Below are 25,783 nucleotides of genomic sequence, written 5' to 3' on the forward strand. Positions count from 1 at the left end.
TCTTTCTCTGTGGAAGAGAAATGTGGTGATTTGAATATGCTTGGCCCAGGGAGTGGCACTATTAGATTTGGTATTGTTGGAGTAGGTGTAGCTTTGGAAGAAGTTTGTCACTGTGAGCCTGAGCTTTGAGATCCTTCTCCTAGCTGCCTGAATATAGTCTTCTCCTGTTTGCTTTCAGAACAAAACACAATATAGGTCTAAGATTTTAAAAACTGGGGAGCTCAGGTGAGCCTGCCACGAGGTTCTCACGAGATCTGCCGTCTCCATCCCAAGCGCCTGTGTCTGGCAGAGCTGGTGTGAGAAGAAGAGACAATCCTTCCCTGCTGCCGTGATAATCAAGAGTTTTGGCCAGACCTTTGGGTACACATTGGGATAGTGAAGAGCCCGGCGAAAAGCACAGACTATGGCGCTGAAACGGATTAATAAGGAACTTAGTGATTTGGACTGTGACCCTCCAGCACAATGTTCTGCAGGTCCAGTTGGAGATGACATGTTTCATTGGCAAGCCACAATTATGGGACCTAATGACAGCCCATATCAAGGTGGTGTATTCTTTTTGACGATCCATTTTCCTAGACTACCCCTTCAAACCACCTAAGGTTGCATTTACAACAAGAATTTATCATCCAAATATTAACAGTAATGGCAGCATTTGTCTTGATATTCTAAGATCACAGTGGTCTCCTGCTTTAACTATTTCTAAAGTTCTTTTATCCATTTGTTCACTGCTATGTGATCCAAACCCAGATGACGCCTAGTGCCAGAGATTGCACGGATCTATAAAACAGACAGAGATAAGTACAACAGGATATCTCGGGAATGGACTGAGAAGTATGCCATGTGATGCTACCTTAAAGTCAGAATAACCTGCATTATAGCTGGAATAAACTTTAAATTACTGTTCCTTTTTTGATTTTCTTATCCGGCTGCTTCCCTATCAGACCTCATCTTTTTTAATTTTATTTTTTGTTTACCTCCCTCCATTCACTCACATGCTCATCTGAGAAGACTTAAGTTCTTCAAGCTTTGGACAATAACTGCTTTTAGAAACTGTAAAGTAGTTCAAGAGAACAGTTGCCCAAGATTCAGAATTTTTTTTTTAAAACTGGAGCATGTGTATTATGTGGCCAATGTCTTCACTCTAACTTGGTTCTGAGACTATGCCAATCCTCACTGCTCTAACATGCTGAAGAAGCCATCCGAGGGGGAGGGAGATGGATGCTCAGCTGTCACATCAAAGGGGGCAGCATTATTCTAGCAGCATCCATTCTTGTTTAAGCCTTCCACTGTTAGAGATTGAGGTTACATGATATACTTTATACTCATAACTGATGTGGCTGGAGAATTGGTATTGAATTATAGCATCAGCAGAACAGAAAATGTGATGTATTTTATGCATGTCAATAAAGGAATGACCTGTTCTTGTTCTAAAAAAAAAAAAAAGATTTTAAAAACTGATTATCTTCAATGCCATTGCAGAAAGAAACACATTTATATACCTGTGTACCTGTGACCAAGAGGTATATAAGAGAACTCTCAGCTCCTCCAGTGCCATGCCTGCCTAGATGTTGCCATCCTCCTGCCTTGATAAGGGGCTGAACCTCTGAACCTACGAGCTAGCCACAATTAAATGTTTTCCTTTATAAGAATTGCCTTGATAATGGTATCTCTTCACAGCAATGGAAACCCTAACTGAGACAGAAGGTGACACCACAAAGAACTGTCACAAAGAAAAAAATGAATGGGGCTGAGCTACAAAAAAACTAATACTATAATAGTCCTCATCATCCACAGTTTCAACTACCTATGGTTGATTTGGTACTTTAGAAGAAAGACTACATTTATCTTACTTTCATTATGATATACTAAGTCATACTATTTTGTCAATGTTCGTTATTATTTTATAGTACCTAACAAATAAACTTATCTATAAACTTTGTGTTGTGTATGTTTGAGAAAGACAGAGTATGAAGATTCTCATTCTGTATGTTCATTGATTTTTCTCATCATTAAGAACAAATACTCAATAAGAACCATCCTAGAAGAAGGGCAGTTTAGTTTGGTTTACAGTTTGAGAAGGCACAATCCATCTCAGCAGAGGAAGGAGGGGTGCAGGAGTGGCTTGTTACTATGGCAACAGGAAGATCAAGTTAACACATTTATCATCAAGATAGGAAGCAGATAGATTAAGGGTAAGCTGGAACCAGATGTTAAGCTTGAAGGCCTACATCTTAGTGACCTTCTTCCAGCTAGGCCTAAACTGCAAAAGGTCTCCCAGCATCTCCACTAGCAAGGTATTAACTATTCAAACATATGAGCCTTTGGAGATACTTCATATCAATTACCTAGAGGCTGGGGTAAAAAGCTATAAAGTGACACTCATGCAGGAAGAGTGAACTGAATTGATCAGCTTTGTAGCACACAAACAGAATAGCAACAACCCTATGGCATCAATGTGGTTCTATTTAATTACTAACCATCTCAATGGCTCAGTCTCATTTTGTATTTATTTTGTATCTGAAATTAGCACCTAGATAGAAATGATTAGACAATGTAATTGTCTGTAATTTGTAGCCTATCTAATGCAATACCAAGTATTTGGCAGATACCAGACTAAGATGGTTTTAATTATCCAGTGATTCCTTGATATTTTAATTTATCAAGAAGAATTGAGTATGGACTATCTCAACATCATAGAGCTGAGACAAGCCTTTGGGAACGGTATCAAAAGGGTCACTTAAGGACCACTAATATATATACCTTACAAGTTCGATAAATTGGGTAAAGAGAAGATGGCTGGAAAGATGGGGTGAAGCTATTGTCAGGGGTAAATAAGACAATTGCAGTGATGAAGGTGAGCCAACACATATCTTAATTCCCTGCATCAACCCTCAAACCCTTGATTTTTATAGCGTCTTCTAAAAGGAGTTATATACATAGTCACAAAATTTGGGGTTACTGTTTCCCTATTATGGATGAAAATGTGTTTTGTGGTTCCTTGATTCTATTAAGGGGTCATTCCCATTGACCTGGTGGGTAAAGGGCACCCAACAACTCAACACTAGTCTGCATAAACCTCCATAGAAATAAAATACAGAAAATCCCTTGGAAGTAACATCTTCTGTTTTGAAGAAACTGTGGGATGTAACCTGACAGATAAGAAAATATAAGAGAGGAGAAGAGGGCCAAATTTAGCAAGACAATGGAAAAAGACAACATACTAGAAACCTCAGTCTGGTACCAGCTGGATCATGTTCCCAACACAGCACCCAAAACTATCCTCTGAAAGCCTAGGCCTGCTGCCTCTGTGTAGGTAGCTCATGTCTGTCAGACTATACACTCATTGCCCTGAAGTCTGAAATCACTGAAAACTAACTTGAGATGTTATATGGTTGCATAGTTCAATCACTTTCAAGAACACAAAGAAATTCAATTAGGTTAACAAAAAAGTCTTGTTTTTTTGAGACCCGCTTTAATGAGAGGAAAACATTTGTATGATCATTGGATGGATGTGCTCATAAGTGGCAATGCTAAAATTCAAATTCTTAAGCTGCTTATTTACATGAAATGAAGGATAATGAGTCTGTTTATTGGATGCAGCCTCTCTACTGCTTATTATGCTGCTGATGACCACAATATCTCTGAATGTGAGAATTTGTGCCTTCCAATACTTTCCTGATAGCAAGGAATTAGACTCTTACTGTTTTATAGTAGAAAGAACACAGAATATATTTCTGATTTCTCCTTTGCAGAGAACCAGGAACAAAGTAATAAGCATCTTGAAGAATATAGAATGCCCCTCCACCCTGCCAGGCCTCCCCACTCCCTGGGGCCTCAAGTCTCTCTAGGGTTTGGTGTGTCTTCTCCCACTAAGGCCAGCCCAGGCAGTCCTCTGCTATAGATGTGTCAGGGGCCTTGGACCACCTCATGTATGCTTCCTGGTTGGTGGCTCAGTGTCTGAGAGATCTCAGGGGTCCAGGTTAGTTGAGACTGCTGGTCTTCCTATGGGGTTGCCTTTCTCCTCAGCATCTTCCATAGGGTAAGAAAGGCAAGAATTTGGAACTTTGAAACAAATATTTCTAGTGACATTGGGATTAAACAGATATTGCAAACTCAGCTACACATAGAACCACAGCAAAAAATATAAACCTGCTAAGGGGTTTGGACAAGGTTGGGTTTGAAAGAGTTCACGATCTCCTCATAGGGACCCTGTCAGAACTCACTAGGAAATAACAAATGTCAGTGCTATGATAATTCAGCAGTGGTAAGCAATCTAGCTTGGGACCTGCTCCCAGTAGCATCTGCCCCAGTAACTGCTTCACTTTCATCCAATGCATGGAAATAAGAAGGTTTGCCAATAACATGAAACAGCCACAGGCAGACTTTAGCTTACATCTGAGAAATGGAACTTTCCTTACCTATGAGAGCCTGAGGGTAATTTCCAGACCCTTATTGGCAAACTCACAAAGAAAACACCAGAAGCAATGGTCAAAGTTCCCTTATGTGGAATGTGAAAAAATACTCTTCTTAAACACTTAGAGCAAAGTTCTTTTATTCCTCTGGTTTACAATGCATCAATCCAAAAATGTATCGGCATATTGAGAGATAAGTTTGTGTTCTAAATATAACAACTGATTAAAAGACACTGTAACTACTTGGACAAATCACTGGAGACTGTGAATCAAGTGAGATCTGATATTAAACCTGCTTCACATCGTGTGTGTGTGTGTGTGCGTGCATGTATGTGTGTGTGTGTGTTTCTACAGAATGATAATAAGCACACAGTACAGAAAAAAACCAAGGAATTCTTTTGCTTTTTGAAATTTCAAAGGCTGCAGTGTGGTTAATATAAATGAGGTGCAAACTGCCAAGGAAAAAAGGCCAACTTTGAATACAGAAAGGCACTCTGGAATATATAGCACTAAAATATTTTAAGACGAAATGTTTCTATAAATTTGTGCCACAGAATTACCACAGCATCCTCTGCTCTATTGCAGATGATGGCGAGCCCTGCCTCACACAGTCTGAACAGCCCATTTATCACGTCCATGAGAGGGAATTCCAAATAGCCATTTCTATGCTCCACTACATCTCTAAACCCTAACCCTTTCTCTCAAATTGTGTTTTCCCTTTGCTATGCTATTTCTTATTCACCAACCATTCTTCTCTCCCCAAAGTGCCTCAAAAAAATAGCAAACTATTCCCTCGTGGTTACCAAATCTGATTTATTCCTTCAATTCTCTTAAATATTATTTCTTCTATATTTCCACAAGAATTAGCTTTAAGCCTGACATCCAGCTACTGCACTGGTTTCATCATCTTTATCCTTCCAACTATTTATCTCAATTCCTGATTTAGTTTTTATATGCTAATAGTGAGTTTCTTAAAATACCACTCAATAAAGCATCAGTTACTGGTGATAACCTATGATTCAATTTAGGCCCACATTTAAGAATGCATTTGCTGTTGAAATTTTAACTGGCCTGTGGAATAAAACTGACTTGGGGTTTACTAAGAAGATCATGACTTACCAAACGCCTGTACATAGCAACTATAACCAAGCCTAATAAGAATGCATCCATACATTTTCAGGCTTGAGGCTTGGTCCTTACATCAAGTCATCTCTTTTCCTGGACAAGATTTTCTATTTAGAAAAGACTAATTATTACGCATATCACAAACCCAGGTCCTTCCTTGATCTCTTGGATAGAAAATTGGAAAATCAAATTATTTTAGGTTCCATTTTATTTCAATATATCTGAAGGCCAATTATACAGAGCCGGCATTAAGGGCACAGTGCCTCTCAAGTTGTGTAGTTACCTCTGATGTTAACAGCTAGTAGTTAAATTCTCATATACTGAGTACTCTCAAAATAGAATGTGCCTTTGTGATCTCCCTATTATGTGACTCACACTGAACATTTTATAACTCGATGAAGCTACAGATGATGGTATCTCTGCATTCTGATAGGGAACACTGCTGAAGACAACTGCCAAAACTAATGCTGCCTTTTCCATCTGAAATAATATAAGAAATAAATCTTCAAAACAGCTGCCTTCTTGTCTCTGCCACCAATGAACTGCATCATCTGGAGCACAAGCAAATAACCCTTTATAAAACAAGTACTCTCTTACAGTTTTACCATGTATATTTCAAATGTTCAAATTAAACTTATGAATGTAAGGACTATCTTAAATTACCGTTAAAGGTAAGGCTTCCCATCAAGAAGAATGCAACATTTAAAAGCTAGTTTGGGGTTTCAATATCAAGTGTCCTCCATCCTTTTAGAAATGAAAAGAGATGGTGCCTGTTTGGCTCTAGCTGTGTATATAGCATATGTATAGCAGTTATGCTCACCTATGTAAGAGTAGTCACCACAGGATTCTGAGAGACTGGTCAGGCCAGCAACTCCCAACCATTTCACTCAAAACAGTCAAATTATTCAGTCACCAACACTCTTCAACGCTACCAGCTTTGGGATTAATTCCATTCACGTTCACCTTGGTTCTTGCCCTCCAGATTCAAGTAATGTCAGAGTCATTTGAACAACATTAAACTTCCTACCATAACCATAAATATCCCAAGGACAGTACTCTGCCCCTGTATGGAGGCTTTGGCAAGTGATCAGCAGCAAACCAGGAATGGAAATGGGTCATCTACTGAAGAAGGCACACATGTCTATGGCTATTTCTTTAAAGATGCCATTCATCCTTCCTGATGAAGGTCTTGAACTCACTAGAATGTGAAGACTTGGGTACACATCTGTGGTCACTGGAACATTATCAGTCTAGGAGGAAACTCCTCAAGGAAGGGTCCTACAAAATGGACAGTCAGAAATATGCATAAAATTGCTGTCAAATGCACAATTTGTAACTGCATATTGTCATGTTAAGATTATAAATTAGTGAGAAAGAGAGAGGTAGAGACAGAGACATAAATATATAGAGACAGGAAAAAGGATGATGGAAATTTTCAGCAGCATCACTAGATGTCAGAGGGACTGGGTAAATCTCTCATTCAATTTGTGAAACATCTATGTTCCTGAATAATGAAAACCTCAGCCATGATGAAGAAATAGTTCTTGGCTGGGAGAAAAACTGGAAGCCAACCTTCTGGAAGATCAAGATGATATGGCAGCAGTAGAATAGAACTGAACATCCATCAGTGAGACAAAAGAATCCGAATTCTCCCCATAGTCATTTAATACCCACTCTTAGTAAAGGGACAATGGTTCAGAAAAATGACTGTGCAAAAAATTGAAAAAGAACTTATGACGAGTGTTAAGTAAACTATAATAAAATTGATATATGACTAATGGTGACCTCAGGAGACAGGAAAACTGTAGCTGACTAATGAGAATTTGGAACTGATATAATGCAGTCTATAAAATGAAACACTCAATTAGATGTGAAAAGGCTTTCACAAGATACAACACTCTCTTCTAATAATCCTTTATAGGAGTAGATAGATACAGACCAATAGATACACACACACACACAAACACATGCACACATGCATGCATGCACATATACATACACACTTTCATTCATTCTTAGAAAATCATTAATAGTCTTACTAAAACCAAGAAGAAGGCAGTTAAGCTTAATATACTTTAAATTCATATACTAACATTGAACTGCAGATATGAACCAATGTAATTAGATATGAAAAAAGAAATAAAAGTATGTTTGTAAATGACATGAATGTATATCCAAAAAATGCCTGTAGAATCAATGGTAAACTATGAAAATAAAAAAGTATTAGGCAATTATCAAACCCTATATGCAAAGATAAATATTTCTTACATAAGTAATTTATAAGGATAGTATATAAGAGAAAACTTCATTCAAAACAACAATAAACATACTCATAAATTAAAATATACAATCAACTTACAAATACTCATGAAATGAAATGATTTTTAATTTAGAAAACTTTAAAAGATATACACAAGAATGAGTCAACTACTTTTGTAATTGTCTTTATTGTCCTAAATATTGAGATCTCAGATTTCTCAAAATTAATCATTGGCTTAATGTGATAACCATAAAAATCTTTTTCCCAAAGATAGATAACTATATTCAAAGGATAAAATAATTATATATAAGTAGCTTTATAAGCAGCAGAAAGAGCTCTAGGGGAAACAAAGCTCTCCGAGGTATTGAAATATGATACAATGTTCCCTTTAACCTAACAGAGTGTGGGTGCTGGTGTGTGACTACACAGAGGAGGCAGAATAAGAGGCCCAAAATAGAGCCAACAACTTCTGGGAATGTAGCACATGATCAAGGTGACATCTCAAACCGCTAGGGCCAAGATATACTCTTAAGTACTGTTTGAGTAATTGTTCAGCCATCTGGAAAATGATAATAATAGATCTATTCTTCATGCAATATGCTAGAATAAACTCAAAGTGCATGAAAAATGAATTTAAAAATGAAACTGTCCAAATAGTAGAGGGGAAAATGGGTGAATCATCCTGTGTAATCCATGTATCAGGTACTGCTTTCCAAATGTGATACAAGATCCATATTCTAGAAAATTATCCATTATAACGTTGGCTGAGGGCATGTAAGATGCTTTATATGGCAAAATTAAGAAGTTAAAAAAATTAAAAGAGAATCTGTAGACTAAGAGCAAATAGTTGCAAATCTTATCTTTCACAAAGAAGATACAATGAGTATAAAAAATACTTAACATAAAATCAGTCAAAACGTTCACCTTCTGGCTCCATTAGTGTGGGAGAAGAGAACAATCATGTCATTGAAAATTGTTTTGCAAGGAAATAGGGGCAAGCTGCAATTCTGCAGTGTGAAGACAAGGTGGTAGGTGGTAAGGCCAGTTTGGAAGCCTTTTGAGTTTCTCATAAACCTATGATGAAATGCAACAACCTCTGAGTTCCCTCTAATAAAAACAACAACACATGTTCACAGAAGTAGGGCATATTAATATTTTAATGCCAGACAAACTGTGGTAGAACCATATATTTAAGTATCACTTAAAAATACAATAAACAAAAAAATACAATAAACTGTTGACTCATATAGTAACAAAGTTGAACTGACTGCTAGAATAACACAAAATCAAAATACTAAAATGCATATTTCAAACAAAGGACAGGAAACATTGAAAATAATGTTTTGCATAAACATGGTAAAGCTGTAGAGGTAAAGAGTCCCATACAACAATCCTTCAGGTGATAAATTTGTTCCTCTTAAGAATTTGGTTTAGCGTTTCTGAAACTATATGTGTGAAAAGTAATGTGAAAATTCACTGTAGTTAAAGGAAGCACGCTCATCACTGACTGAGAAAAAAAAATCCTAGCAAAGACATGATAAAAGTAAAAATAAACCTAGAGGTTCTCCCCTGGGCCAAAGATACCAGCCTGTACTATTATATATATATATACTACAGTGAGAATTTTGGTTTCTTTGAAAACATAAAAATACTGTGATAATGTGTTTTCTTTTTAATCCCATGTATGGTATATAGGGTTACTTCAGCTGACCATGATTTGCCTCATGCTCTGTGGGAGTGTGACTCGTGAGCATCAGATACTCTATTCAAGAGTGTGACATTTGAAATTCTGGGGACTGTTCAGAGGATATATAAATGCTAGATCTCTGAGAGGTGGGTTTGGTGGTGGTGGTGGGTTGGGGTTGGTTGTTGGTTGCTGTTGGTTGCAGTTTGTTAAGTAGTCAAGAGCAAAAAAAAAAAAAGAAGAAGAAGAAATTAGATATCTTGGTGGTGTGAAGGTCAAACTTGCCTCCAAGACTGGACACCCCTAGTCAGCAGGAAGTAGTCTAACAATAATGTCATCCCCTTACCCCGCTATCCTTTTTTTCTCTTGTAACCATTGTTAGGGAGTTGAGAGGGTAGAAAAAGCACAAAGAATGGTGGAAGAGAAAAAGAACCCACAGGCTACAATATACATCATAAAGGGTAAAGAATCGGTGCGAGGCATGTGTTCATATGCATACCTAAATTTTTTTTCCTATTGACAATGACCAAAATCAGGAACAAAACAGGGAATGAGCACCCTTAGCAAGCAGACCTTTCACTGAAGGAAAGAAATAGCTCGGTATTGGAGAAAGATACCAATACATCTATGGTGAAGTATAGAAGTAATAAATGAGTATAGCAACACTACAGGTATAATTGCTGTAGGCAAGAACCACAGAATGGTTATTCCACTACAGGCAGTTAGAGTAGACACAGAACATTTGCATAGGACTTAATTCATCTTCTACCACACATTTGCTATTTTTAATCAAGCAACAATAACTTCAAAGAAGCCTGTCAGACATGACTTTAACTAAAAAAATGAAAATTATAATTACAAATAATATGACATTATTACCATGTCCCCCCTATATGAAACTGAAAAGAACACACTATTGCTATGGTAGAATTTTTATGACTCAAAACATTAATCGAGTCACTAGAAAATATCAGACAAGTAGTATACTTCAAATTATGCAGATGATGAAAGACAAGGAAAGATGTGAATCTACCAAAGATTGACGAAAAGAAGGCACTATGACCAAATGCAATATATGATCGCAGGAAAGAAAACAGATGTTAGCGAAGATTTGGATAAAATACTGTTTAGTTTAAATATGTACCAATGTTAATTTCTTAGCCTTAAATATACATAAAAATTACCAAAACTAAGTGGAAGGTAAGAAAAACGATTTATGAGAACATTTTATTTTAATCTATGAGAATAGTTTTGTAACACTTCCTATTAAATAAACAAAATAAACATCATAAACCAAGTCAAAACTGAGAAAATAATTTAAAGACATTCATGTAAATATTTAATCTAAATATTAAAGAGAGAATTGCTCAGAAGAATCTTATGACATTGGCATGAAATGAATATACCCTTTTAAATAATTTCATAAGAAAATTCATAAAGATAAAAGGTTAGTATAAATTCATATTCAGCCTCAACCCACTAAAGAAAAACATTCAATTAAGACTATTCCCTGTAGCAATGAGCACATTCAATATTCAGAAGACTTTTCAAAACATTTACCTGTAGAATGAACCAAGGAACCGGGGATCTTGGAAGGAATAGATGAGCACAGCAGGGGTACATTAAGTTTAAGATGAGCTTGACTCATTTTAGAAAGCAAAAAAGTACCAACGTTATTTTTAAATGATGAAACTATTGTAAAAGAAAGAAATATGTAGCTCCAAACAGTACACACTGAGCATATATGGAACAATCCAGAAGTCAAATAAAAGAACACAATTTACTATAAAGCACCTAATATACAGGAATCTATTGTTCCAAGCTAACCAGATAGAATACAGTTGATGGATAGAATGATAAATGATAGCCTGGTAGACAGAGTGAGGAAGCCCTTCTAAAACATAACAAGAACCAGTGAATATGGTAATATAGGAAATCAAGCACCTTCGTGTTGGTATAATGTTATTGTGCAATGTGTAAAGATTATCCTTGTATTATTCAAATGATGATTTTTATACCCCTATATCTGCTTGAAAAACTTTGCTCCCCAATTATTCTCTGATTGGTTAATAAAGAAGCTGATCAGCCAATGATTGAGACACACACACACACACGCACACACACACACACATACAGAGAGAGAAACAGAGACTGGAGGAGGAGGGAGAGCGGGAGACACTATGAGAAAACAGCTCTAGCAGAAAAAACCATAAAATGCAAATATGTCCAGGATTTTGGCTGGGAGGTACATAGACTATTATAGAAGAGTAAAATATAGTAGTACTTCTCAGATGTTGTGCCCTTAAAGCTTGCTAAATAAATAAAATGCTCCAGTTTCAATTATTTCGGAGCTAGCTGGGTTAAGAGAGAAACAGAAGCAATTATAAAATAATTAATACTTTTAAACCATCCATGGTATAAGAAATGTCAATAAACATTAAAACTAGCAGGGGAAAGATGGTGAAAATTGAATATTTGATTGGACTTATACTTTTTTCAAAAGATGCCCAAAATTACAAGATTAAAAATCAGTGTTTATAACATTGGAGAAATATGAAATCTGAGGTTTAAAAATCCTTAAAAGAAAATAGTATCACATCACTGAACTCCCAGACTTCTTCAATTGGATTCAAAACACACTAGCTTGTAATAAAAACTATATTTATTGAATTTGTGAATTTACCAGGAGATTAAGTGCAGAATGGGAACGAAATATTCACAATAAATATGTTTAACAATGGATTTAACCAGAAAAAAAATATATATACATATATATATACATACATATGCATATATATATGTATATATATGTATATGTATATACATATACATATATATATATATGTAATTTGTTCCTATGGTTCAAAACTGAGGAAAACATCCAATTCAAGTTTTAAAATGGCAAAAGATTCGAGTAGACAAATCACAAGAGAAGTGTGAATTTTTATTAGCAACACAAAATATGCTTAAGTTTATTAATCATCAGGGAATAGAAAGTTAAAGCTCCAGTTACATCATATACTTCCAGGAACGCCTTCCACTGAAAAGTTGAAGAGTGTTGGCAAAAGTGTGAAGAAGCTCGAATGCTATGTACTTAGCACAATTTTCTTAAAATGTTTATTAAAAAGACTTAGGAGCCAAAAATTGCTCAGTGGTAAATGGTACTTGCAACCAAGCATAGTGACATGAGTTTGATCCCTCAAGCCCATATGGTAGGAAAGAACCAATACCTACAGATCATCCTAACACACACACACACACACACACACGCACACACACATGCAGACTGACACATACATACACATGAGAGAAAGAAAAGTATAAAATTTAATAAGAAATTTAAAGACAATAATTGTACCATTAAGTATATTTTTCAAAAAATGTAAAGTATATATCATTTTAAAGAGTTAGACAAAAAATACACAACATTTTTAAGAAAATATTGAGTATGGGAATAAACGTCTACCACTAGATGCATCAACAGATTACATTCAAATATGTATACAAAAGAGTACTACTTATTGCTAACAAGGAAGAAATTCTTATCACATAAAGCAAGAGTGAATCTCCAAAATACCAAATGATATAATTGAAATCTGTTCATTTTAGTGCATGCAATTAAATGTGCACTTAAAAATTGAAACTGATCTGTGCCACATATGAGTCAGTAGGTGGCAGAGGAGAGAGGCTGTGTCCCCTCAATGTTCTGACCTATGAACATCTGAATGATTAGTAGCCTAACAGTCCCTGAACAAACAAGCCTAAGCTGGCTACCAGTCTGGTTCCAAGGGGTTCTGACAAGGAGCTAGCCTGAGATGACCACCAGTCAAGTGACATGTGGGCCTAAGGGGAAGAGCAGATCATGCCTGACATGACCCCTTTCCAGGGCCATGATGAACAAGCAGGATATAGCTGGTGAGACCACTATTCAGACAACGTCAAACATCAGAGACCCTGGGTACCACTAAGAGGGACAAGTAAGTGGTGGAGAAATGGAAGAGAAAGAGAAGAATGTGTGTATCATGAAGAGAGGCAGAACTGGAGGAGACTTGTGGGTAGTAAGAAGCACTCTGATGTGAGTAACCAGTGACATCACTGGGAACCATGGTGGGGTCTTGGCTTGTGGTACTACCAGGGTCCATGTCTGGATCCATGGCCCTACAGCAGCAGGAGTCTGTTACCACCAAAGACTAAGCAGACATCCCTGGTCTGGGCTGTTGCCTGGGGACATGTTGATGTCTGAGGGCTGTGCAGAATTTGCCTCACTCTTTACTTGGGCTTTGTGAGAGAGCTGGCCCTGGAGGCATGAGAGTAGAAGAGCTGGCTCCACCCCTAGCCTGCTGTAGTACTTGGAGGGCAGGCTCTCACACGTTGCAGGAGTTGCCAGTTAGCTGGCTCCTGAGGATAGAAGCATGGGAGATCTGGCCCTCCTTCCCCTTCACCCATCACCACCTGTGGCAGTTAGGAGACCTGGCCCTGTGGTCATGAGAACAGGAGAGCTATCCCTGCTCCTGACCATCTGCAGCACTTCAGAAAGCAGACAGGCCCTGAATCTCTCCTGGGCAGCAGAGTAGAGCTGACTCTGGCGGTCAGAGAACAATCCTGAGGCTGTGAATATGGGTTAGCCAGCCCTTACTTTTGTCAGCTGGGCAGTGGTTTGAACAAGGGAGAGATGCCCTTGTCCCCTCCCTTGTCCTTTGCCATCTATGGCCGGCATGAGAGCTGGCCCCAAAATCATGAGAGTAGAAGAACTGACCTTGTTCCTTACCAGATCTGCTCTAATACCTCTTGGGCCCAGATCCAGGGCTTTGAATTGATGCATCCCAACATCTACCCCATCAATCAACTGCTGGAATGAGTGAATGGGCTGGTCCTACAGATCCAAAACTACAGGATCTCCATGACACAGGATAAAAGGAAGTCTGAGAGAAGCCCAATGAGGTTCCAGTAACAAAGGAGGAATGAGCCAGAAGGCTCTTACCAGACCAAGGAGTCATTATAATGAATACTTTTACACAAAGAAATGTGAACAAAAGGTATACTGTGTTACACACTGTGACACATTATAGCTTGCATAATTTTTTCTCTGTTGGTGGGGAGGTTGCAAGGATAGAAGTGAATAGGAAGAAACGGGGAGAAGAATGGGATTGGGGTGCATGATGTGAAATTTGTAAAGAACCAACAGAAGTTAAAAAATCAAAACAGTGCAGTTTTGGGTCTTCCTATTAGGTCCATTTTTATTTTAGATAGATGTATAGATATACAGATAGAAAACAGTTTATATTTGTGTGTCTCCTCTTTACCAATAACTAAACCAGTGTTTAATGGTTTGTTTTTTCCCATGTATTCAGAAATGTACTTTAAGAATATAAATAAAATGGGCAAATAAAAGGTTTGACATGGGAGCGAGTTAATCTCCACAGCTAGCTTCACAGGAAATACAACACTATGTACAAATAAGAAGCTTAAACTCTTTAAAATAGTTAAATGCTAATATTGGTTGTTAAAGACTAAAAAACATATTACTTAGGTAAAACATACTAAGAAGCGTCTTTATGAACCGAGGAGACTCATAGCGGGATAACTCTATGGGTGCAGTAGTGGCACACAAACTATGGCAGCAACCAACAGCTCTCTAAATGAACTTAAGACCTGCTTAACAAGAGTGATACCGTGCCTGGTACTGGTACTCTAGCTAACTAATCGGTGTTTGTGAAATAATAGTTATTAGGAGGGAATGTACAATCACAGATTTATTAAACCAGCATAATTCCTAACAACAGTCTATAAACGTTTGTTCTTAAACCCACAGGTAAGTGTAGTCTTTCCACTCATCAAGGCAACCTCTCTTTGAAACAGATGGAGACCACTGCAAGAAACTACAGTCAATCAATACGCTGAGATGTGGAGCTCAGTCCTAATAGACATACCTACAAAACACTCAAACACTCTTGCACCTACGGCTCAGGAGACATTGTAGAAGAGAGGGCAGAAAGATTATAAGAATGTAAGAGCCAGAGAATCAGGGAATTTGCTGGGAGGTTGTCTCATAGTGACACCAGAGTCTATACCTGTAAAGTATGTCCAACATGACCAGAGAGAGAACAAGCTAGACGCAAGTGAAGACAGAATGAGCCAGAGAATGAGAAGGAACCAGAAGTTTAGAACAAATTTGTAGGATCGTGAAAGGACAGCCTGATTTCTGGTCAAGCACTAGCCTAGAAATCGCCGGAGACCCCAGGTGATCCTAAGGAACAGCATGCATTTTGCCACGTTCCCAGACTCCTGGCTCCTGACACAAGGCCATAGATCTCCATAGGGTAGGTCTTTCAGTCACACAGGACACTGTCCTCTAGTCTCTCCACAGGTAGAGGTAATGACTACAGGCCACAGAGCTTCAAGACAGATCTCCATATTAATGAGGTACCTAAAGGCCAGAGGAGTGTAGTTAATTAAACATTCCTTCCCAGACCCGCCTCTTTGCAAAAGGTATTTAACCTCAGGCCCGTCCTGAGAAACAGGGGTATGTATAGTTTTCATCTATTTTCCACAATGATAATAAATATCTTAAGACCATGAACCCACTGTGGAGAACAGTGGAGCAGGTCTCAGTTCACAAAGTGCCACCTAATCTCCCGCTGAGTCCTCTCCTTGTTCCCAGCCATACCAATCTCCAGCCACCCAAGTGGAGCCAGTTGTGACCTAGCGGAGTGAGCTGCAGCAACCAAGCCAGGAACTCTCATCCCTGCTGGATGCAGCCGGAGCTCATCCTTCCCCCTCTCCTCTTCGGCTGTGGGACAATCTAGCCCATATGCCCCCACTTCATTCTCTGCCCTTCTCCAGATCCCCAGGGGCATCTGGGCCAGGGTCCAAGAGCCTGAGAACCAGCTGGTTCCCAGATGCCTTTTGGCCTGGGGACCCCCAAGCCAAGAGCCCCAGTTCCCCGCCTGTGCCTCTGTCCCTATGAGAGGCCCTAGCCATGTGGCCAAACACAGGACCCACAAATCTACCCATGCACACTACAACCCAGCACAGATTGCCAAAGTTACTCTGAAACCAAGCAAAGCAATTCAGAAACCGAGAGAAGCCAGATTGCATCAGTCAGTATGGAGAGGAGTTTGAGCCACAACAGCTAAGTTGAACCAGCCAGCCAGAGGTCAGAAAGAATTAGATAGGGTGAGCTTATTCAGCAGCAAGTCTCAGAGGCTGAAAATATTCTAGGCCTAAATTAGACTGCATGGAAACTAGAAGCTTCCAGAAATAGGGCTAGGTTAACAGATGGAGGCAGTAGGCCCTGGAAACAATTAACAGGTGAATAAAAGTTACTTTTACAAGAAACAAAGAGAAAGGAAGGAAGGAAAGAAAGGAAGGGAGGGAGGGAGGGAGGAAGGAAGGAAGGAAGGAAGGAAGGAAGGAAGGAAGGAAGGAAGGAAGGAAGGAAGAGTACGTGTGCAAATGTGTGTGTGTGTGTGTGTGTGTGTGTGTGAGAGAGAGAGAGAGAGAGAGAGAGAGAGAGACAGAGAGAGAGACAGAGAGAGAGAGAGAGAAACCAACAAAGAAAGCTAGCTTTCTGAAAAGGGAAGAGGTGATAGCATTGAGCCAATGAAACTGGAGGAGACTGAAAAAAAAGGAGTGGCTTCAAGACAAATAATAGCAGAAGATCTAAAAGTTGCAATGAGACGAGCCAGGCATGTCCATTCTGGTGTTCGGATTTTAAAAGCAACATAAAAAGGCAGCCTCTAGCAGTGAACAGATGGGATAAGAGAGATAAATCATATCACAGGCACACACACACACACACACACACACACACACACACACACAGAGTGATGTTCAGGAAAGATGAGAGAGGCATGGGGATGTCTTTCTGCTTTAGAGGACTGATGGTTCTGATGGGCTGCTGTCAAGATACAAACTCTTTTCTACGACTCTGTGTATGATGGTGAGCATATTATATTTTTTCCATCACTTGGAAAGGACATATGGCCAAACCACAAGTGAATTCTGTCAAACCTCAACATATTAAATAGACCTTTTTGAAGGTAGGAGACAGAATAGGATATTGCATCAACCTGATATTGTACTACTTCCAGGAATGGTGCAGTCTATGGAGAAATAAAAGAACTCTGAATTAAGAAACAACATTTCTGAGTACTTAATTAGTAAACCTATAAAAGTATGGTCGGGGCACGGAGGATTGTAGTCTTCCGATGAACACTCACAATGCTTCTTACCAGACAGTACCGATGTGCCCCTTCTGCTCTGGCCTCACACCCTCTTTAGCATGTTAGCCACTGAAAGACGTTCATCTTTGGACAATAAGTTTCCTGGACACTCATGTGTGTGTTCTAAGAGGATTTAGTGTGACAAAGGCAGACATGACTAATCGAGGATCAGTGTTCAGTTCACATCACATGTTCCTGTAACACATCTTGGTCATTAATGTCCGATAAGAACCTGCATTATTGCCTTGGGAGAATTAGGTTTTCTTCCTTTGATTTCTGCCTACATACCAAGAAGATCTTTGTTCTCTCTCTCTCTCTCTCTCTCTCTCTCTCTCTCTCTCTCTCTCTCTCTCTCTCTCTCTCTCTCTCATTACCTTTGCTGAAATGCACTATTTCATGTATGGGAGGGAACTGTTTTATAGGTATACAGTACTTAAATAGTCTTAAATCTTAAAACATATTTTGAATCAACAACTTAAAATTTTACCCACTGGACAGAAAATTTTCTAATCTATAACCACAACTTGACATTGAGAAGAAATTTATCTGATGAGAATAAAATGAAATGTTAGATCTTTTAGCAGGTAATGCTTAAAGATCATGTTATAACTGCTTATTTCTCCAGAAATTGGAAAGGCAAATGAGATTTCTCGAATAGAGCAACCATATGCATATTTCCCAAGGAGTGTTCTGCTCCCCTTTGGAAAGGGTCTAAATGAATGACCCTCAGAAGCTTCAGGGCACAGTTTCTTTTTCTATAAAAGGGCCAAGTTACATAGAGACCTAAACCACAATGAAAGCCGTTCCTGGCTGTGATTATTGGAGGGAATGAATAGTTTAAATCCTATAAAAGATGAATTACCTTTAAAATTTTTTGCTCTAATAGTAATGATTTAAAATTTATATGTACACATTTTAGTGAACAATGACATCAATGATGCCAACAAATATTAGTGATTATTCAGACATGTCATAGAAAAAAATATAGGTTAGTTATGTTGTTGCTGCATCTTACCGACAGCTCCTCTACCTGCTAGACAAAGAAATACCTTTCATGTTTTTCTTCTGATCGTGTTTTTTTCTAAACTAGAATTTTTAAATGAGCAACATTCTGTTGCTTTCCTTCATTATAGCTAGTTGTTCTTGCTGACCTAAGTAATTTCTCCCATGTGTAATTCATTTCATTCTTTAAATCCTCAAAGAAAATGTTATCTTTCTCATGTAAACAGGGACATTATATCAAAAACTCTAGAGTTCAGGTAGCCACTTGGATCCTCAGTTTGATAGCTGGTCTTTCTGAAAACTATTAGGATTTCTGACAGAATGATCAGGGTATGTTATTTCCAGAATGCCCACTGGATATGGCTTATAATGTGCCCTAGGTAAAGTGATTGGAGAAGAGTTAGTCCAGGCAAAGTGTGATGTCAAAAGCAAACATATTCTAAACTGAAATCTCACTTTCTTGGATCTTAGGAGTATTACATTCTTCTGGGAAGTTCATCATTTCTTAGCATCCTGTTCCAATAGTCCTTCATATTAAAAAGACAGTTCCATGCAAATTCAGAAAGACATCACCCTCCAGTGTTGAGGGTAGCTCTAAAATTACCTTCCTAATGTGCAAGGATCCAGTTTATACCAGTATTTCAACTGAGGAAAGTTATTATTGATCTCTGATTTTAATTGTTAAAGCCTTGAATTCTTCGAGAGGCTTAACAGATGTAGAGGTTCTGTAGTAGACAGAGATAGAATGTCTGCCCCCAAACACAACACAGATACACATTTTTAGAGGCTCCACCAATATTGAGAAACCAAGATTCAACAACTTATGATCCAGAAAATTCAGGATTGAAATTACCACTGTGGTGGGGTCTGCCTCACATTTAGTAAACAAAACTTGCCTTTAACAGAGACTAACTTTACACAGCACTATAGAATTTTGACTTTGTAAATTTGTCCCCAAACAAAAAGAACATTAACATACATTAAAATTAGTTCTTTGTAGATTCACTGAAACATATCTTTACAATCAGGAACTTGGGTGTCTTTTCTTTGGACTAGTGTGAGAATGTTTGTAGAGAGCCTGTACAATAGAGTCTCTCCCCACACAGTGTACTGCAAGGTAACCTGGGCCCCCTGGATTCCCCAAGAGTAAAGACTGTATACTTCTGTTTTTGTGTTTGTCTCTGACTGGACAGAGGAAAGTAATAGCATGGATGCCATGCTACCTCACCACAGCCCAAGTGTTTACATCGTAGCACATGTGTGGACTTCAAAAATCAACTTGCATAAACTCAAAGGATTTGCATTTACCAACACTGGGATGATCTGTGCTCATCAACAGATGGCATATTATAAACTGTCTGCATATGATTTGTCTCATATGGAAAGACTGTCATGAGACATATTCACAAATAAGTCAGAAAATTGCTCATACAATATATGGAAAGTCACAATTTACAGCATTTCAGTTCTCTTCAATGCATTCCAGGCTAAACGCTGGCCATTCATAGTATCAGGATTGTGGGTACTGATAAAGAAATTACTCTTCCAAAATTTCTTCAGTGACACCAAGTTCCAAACTGTTCAGTACTAAGGTCAGGCTCCTGGTCCTCAAGCCATCCACAGCCCAGTGGTGCTACTGATGCTAGAGATATAAACAAATCTGTGATCTGACTTTTCCCTGAATGAAACTGGGTGACTGCTATCCAGTTCACTTCTACTGGTGAAGTTCACCTCATGTCAATGGCTTTCAATGCAGCCTTGAACTCACTGTTTTAACTGCATACACAAATGTCATCACAGTCTTCACAATGCCTTGCATGAAAGCTTATCTAGCTGACCTTAGGCAATGTTGTATCTGCTGACTTTTAAATTCTGCTCTTTCTAATTTAGTTCATTTTGTGCATTTTGGATTTTGTCGTCTTCCTTCCATGAACTCAGCAACTCTGACATCTAACTTCAAGTAATTTGCAAGCTTTACGTCATTCCAAATTTAATAAGCATGATCTGTAGTCAGAAGGAAAGATACATCTTCTACTAAAAGGACATTCAAAACAATGGTAACTGGAAGCCATGTCGGGAACGGATATCTACTCTGATGATGAAGCTACAAGGTTGATGACCTCCATGCTCACAAAGAAGGTATTTCTAAGCATCTTGGAAGACAGGAACTTCAAAAAACAAAGGATTTGTTTTAGTTCAGAATTCATGGCTGAAAAGGCCAAGACATGATGTGATTGCATAACCTTTCCTTATTAAAAATAAAAAACAAAACAATCCTGTCCTTTTTAAAGGAGAACCTGAAGAGAAGACCTGCTAATGGTGATGCTAATGTGAACATGTTTGTTCTTGGAGATAGCAAACAATGAATGTATTTAGTCTCTTTAATAAACTCAGTAGAGTTAGGGCACACAGGATTATCATAGGAGCTTTAGAGTCATTACAGGAAACTACATGTTCTCCATTTAGAAGAGAGCTTGTAGTTCAGTTTGTCAGTGTTCATGTTGAAATAGAACTCTTGTGAGTAAATTTAGGAGGATATTATGATTTGTATATGCCCAGCCCAGGGAGTGACACTATTAGAAGGTGTGGCCTTGTTGGAGTAGGTGTGGTCTTGATGGAGTAGGTGTGTCACAGTGGGAGTGGGTTTTAATACCCTAGTCCTGGTTGCCTGGTTAGTATTCTACTAGCAGCCTTCAGATGAATATGTAGAACTCTCAGTTCTGCCTGCACCATGCCTGCCTAGAAGCTGCCATGCTCCCACCTTGGTGATAATGGACTGAACCTCTGAACCTGTAAGCCAGCCCCAGTTAAATGTTGTCCTTATAAGAGATGCCTTGGTCATGGCATCTCTTCACAGCAGTATAATCTTAACTAAGACAGTGGGTCATGACCCCTGTCGTGGTCATATGACCCTTTCGTGGGTGTTGTATATCAGATATCTTACATATAAGATATTTACATTACAATTCATAAAAGTAGCAAAATTACAGTTTATGAAGTAGCAACAAAAATAATTTTATGGCTGGTGGTCAATCCGTGAGGGGCTGTATTAAAGGGTAATAGCATCAGGAAGGAGGAGAACCACTGGTATAGAGCTATCACTAGGACAAGTGAAAATGATGGTTCTCTCCTTCTACTCTTTTAAAAAGCTATGATGTGTCATTCCATATGACCTATGTAGTTGATGCAAAGTACCTTAGTAATGGCATCTCAATGCTGGGCTGCCAGGACCTGCCTGGTTCATGTATGAAAGAAGACCCATAAGTGAGCATTACCACCCCTGGATGATTGACTCTCAGAGTCCATTGTACATCAAGTATCACCTCAAAATATATTCTCCTTCAACATACATTCTGTTTTAAGCAAGGTCCCAGACCCTCATCGAAGCACTTGAGCATCTCCAACACACAAACCGTGGAAAGCCTGTGTCCTCCAGACTGCTTCCAGAATAGCTAGCCTCTATCACCCAAATACACACAAATACACACACAGCATCAGAAGCCCCCTTGACTGTTATCCATCTCTAGATCTAATCATGTTTTTTCTAGCTCCCTCCTAACATTACCAAGAGCTACCAGTTTATTAGTCCATAGAATCATTTGCCTCCTGGTGTGTCTCCAACAATGAAAGTCAGTCAAAACTCAGGGTTCACAAGCCTTTCATCTTCTACAATTTACTAATAACAATATTCCAGCCTCTATCCCACAAGTAAAAATCAAAATCTCAACCAGTGATTAATCAGTCAGATGAACACTGGTCCAGAGTAAAAGGTCTGACCCTATTCTCACCACTTTCTTTACTCAACAGCCTCTTCGTTCTTCACCTCGTCCCTTCACTTTCTGCATTACATCTTAATGCTCCCGACTTTTGCCTGCTGGCAATATATCCTTGACTATCTTAGCACTTCTCTTTTTTTCTTTTCTTTTATTGGATTTTTTTAAATTTACATTTCAACCCCCTATCCCATCCCCGCTCTCCCTGCTTCTATGAGGGTGTTCCCCCATCTACCTATTCCTGCCTCTGTGCCCTAGAATTCCCCTACACTGGGGCATCAAGCCTTCACAGGACCAAGGGCCTCTCCTCCTATTGATGGCCAACGAGGCCATCTTCTGCTACATATGCAGCCGGAGCCATGGGTAGCTCCATGTGTACTTTTTGGTTGGTGGTTTAGTCTGTGGGAGCTCTGGGGGGGTATTGGTTGGTTGATATTGTTGTTAACTACTTACTTAATTCATTATATTTTGTTAGCTAATTAATAAAAAACAGACAAAAGATTACAAAGTGGTAAAGCTCAGAAGTATGAATAGACAGCAGAAGATCTGATGTGAAAAATCTATAAGCAAAATTCAAGATGGTCAGTAAACATCTATGACAAACACAGCTTATTATGATTACATGGTATTTGTTGTACTTTGATTTCTACTGTGATGATAAACATCATGACCAAAATCAACTTGGGAGGACAGGGTTCTTTCCTTTCCTCCAAACACTTCCGAGTTTGATGAATCCTAATACGAAGATGAGAGGACATGTTTAATTTTAAAGATGAAGAGCTAAGCTTCGTGATGAAGCTTGGCGTTCTTTACAACCCCTGTCCCAGTTTCCCTGAATCTCATTGTCTCATATATCGGGAATCTTCTGAGTTTCCTGAGCTCTTCACTGTTCATGCTATGCTCTGTCTATAACTTTTCTATATGCTTCAGTCTCTCCACATGTGGACCACCTTTTCACTTTTAGCTGATATTTGAGATGGTGGCACATGGAAGGTCCCATAAACAATGTCTCTGACTCTCCCAAACACTCAGCCACATATATGTGTGTAATGTTCTGCCATTTGGATATAAGGATTATCTAAGAGTAGTAGGCACTCTTAAAGGATGAGGCATCTCTACAGCACCCACCAAACCAGAAGAATTGCAGATAGCAATTTTATTTCAAATAATATGGAAGAATTAGATAAAAATATAGCTTGCCAATTTTTAATTTATCCTTTCTTTTTGTCATCACAGCAATGATATTCCCAGTGCTCTATCACATATAAATATAGAGCCAACCTTGTTCTCAAGGTATCTCACTCTATTCATGTCTAAGACACCCTGTCCCAATCAGCATTAGGAGGCTACTTGCAAACCATACAAAATGTTCTAGTTAGGTAAACTTGGTTGCTATGTTGGCTCCTGTGGGTCCAATCTCCCACCCTAATATTGCCACAGGTGGTAGAAATAAGTAGGTTCCCCAAAGCATTGAGATCATCAAAATCCTATGGCTTTTTCCAAATAGTATGTATGTTATTTAAATATTATTAGCATGTCAAACTAAGTAATGTATAGCCATTATCTTTCCTATGTCTTTGCTTACTGAGATCTACCCTTTCTTACCTCCAAGAAAAGCTCAAAAAAAGGAATATGACACTTTTTAAAATTCAAAAAGAATAACTCACTGGGATTCTTTAGCATTTCCCTCTGTGTCTCTCCCTTTTAATCCTCTGGCCCAGCTTCACTTCAGTGGTTCTGCTGTTGTTTGAATTTTGTTGCCCAAAGGAATATGACCAACTTGCAATAAAGCATCATTGCAACTCTTAAAAGAATGATAGCCAACTATGGTGGCTAACTCCTATAATCACAGCACTTGGGAGGCTTACAAAGGAAGACAGTCATAAGTACAAGGCTGGTCTGGGTTACATAGAAAGTTCCAAGGCAGCCAGATCTAACAAAGATAGATTATACCTCAGGAAAAAAATGGTAAAAATAAGGTGAAATAAACCTAAACAATGCCAGTTAAGACACACATTAATTTCCTTTAAAAATGTGGCAAATATGCACAATGGCCTCCACATAGAACAGCTTTACGACAAAAGTAGGAATTGAAATGACATTTCCATAAGAAAAAGAAAGCCACAGGTTATCAGAAAACACCAGAAATGGGGATCAAGGTGAGGAACAAATGTTCACTCAGACCTCAGAAGGCTTTAACCTACCAACACCTAGATGTCATATGTATAGCCAACATCTGTGAAGTGACTATTTCTGTGGCTTTGTGTTTCCTAGTTTGTGGCCATTTGCCATGGTAGCCCCAGGGAACTGATATGACCTCCTTCTAAGATAGTCTATTGAAGCCAAGTGAATATTACCTCAGTCCCCAACCCCCAACAAAGTATGCATATGTGTAAGCAGAAGCAATTAACTGTACTTAGGAGATCCACTAAAATACCCCTCCCTCCGTCTGTGGTCTCTAACATTCTACAATGAACTCAGTTATATAGTGTGAGCTGGAACAAAGCTTTGCCATTAGAAGCCACTGATAGACACATTTATATTGATAAAACATAGACTGTTTTTTTTTATGGGACTATATAGCTATTTTATTCCACCACTCTCCCAAATACCCTCCCCTCAAAAAACAAAAATCATTCCTTACAAACATAAAATATTTTAATGGAAAATTAAAACTTATATCAGCATCCATATTAAATGGCCTGTCACACTTAGGAAACCCTGAACCCACCTAGGAAATCCAATTGGCAGTTGATTGGCAGCTGATGGGCTGATTAGCCTTTGCTGTGTTCTCAATCTTAAAGAATGTCCCTGCAAGTGCCATTCCAGGCAACAGCAAGTGATGAAATCAAGGTAAACAGAGACCAAGCTAGCCTTCAAGCCACCAGAAGCAGTTATACAGACTACATACCCCGTACTTTTGACTGAACCATTATGTCAGACGGTGAACCAGAGAAGTGGGCAGGAAGATGAGTTTCAGTTCAGATCACAGCTCCTTCTCACCTCTATGGACATGATACTTCACTTCCTAGATCCTCATTTTCACAACCATAAAAAATGGGCAGCACTTGTTATAGGTTGCTGTAAAAATTAGACTGGATAGTCTTTGTGAACTTTTGGCACAGGGCACATTCTCAGTCAACACGGGTAGTTATTCTTCTGAACAATGTAGCCATGGCTTAGTAGCACACAAAAAATAATCATAACTTTGTCTTATCACACACACACAATACACATAGATAGATAGATAGATAGATAGATAGATAGATAGATAGATAGATAGATAGATAGATAGATAGATA

The 25,783-nt window shown here is 38.6% G+C and overlaps 1 protein-coding gene and 2 pseudogenes across 5 annotated transcripts in view; 2 read left to right on the plus strand and 1 right to left on the minus strand.

The window, feature by feature from the left end:
- Trpm3 (transient receptor potential cation channel subfamily M member 3) overlaps positions 1-25,783 on the minus strand; it is an 818,801-nt gene that overhangs the window by 711,080 nt on the left and 81,938 nt on the right. The window lies entirely within an intron of this gene.
- Positions 376-976, plus strand: LOC114618301 (annotated as a pseudogene).
- LOC114618411 lies at positions 13,105-13,226 on the plus strand (annotated as a pseudogene).

The sequence above is a fragment of the Grammomys surdaster genome, unplaced genomic scaffold (assembly GCF_004785775.1).
Source record: "Grammomys surdaster isolate TR1022 unplaced genomic scaffold, NIH_TR_1.0 141, whole genome shotgun sequence".
Classification (NCBI taxonomy): Eukaryota; Metazoa; Chordata; class Mammalia; order Rodentia; family Muridae; genus Grammomys; species Grammomys surdaster.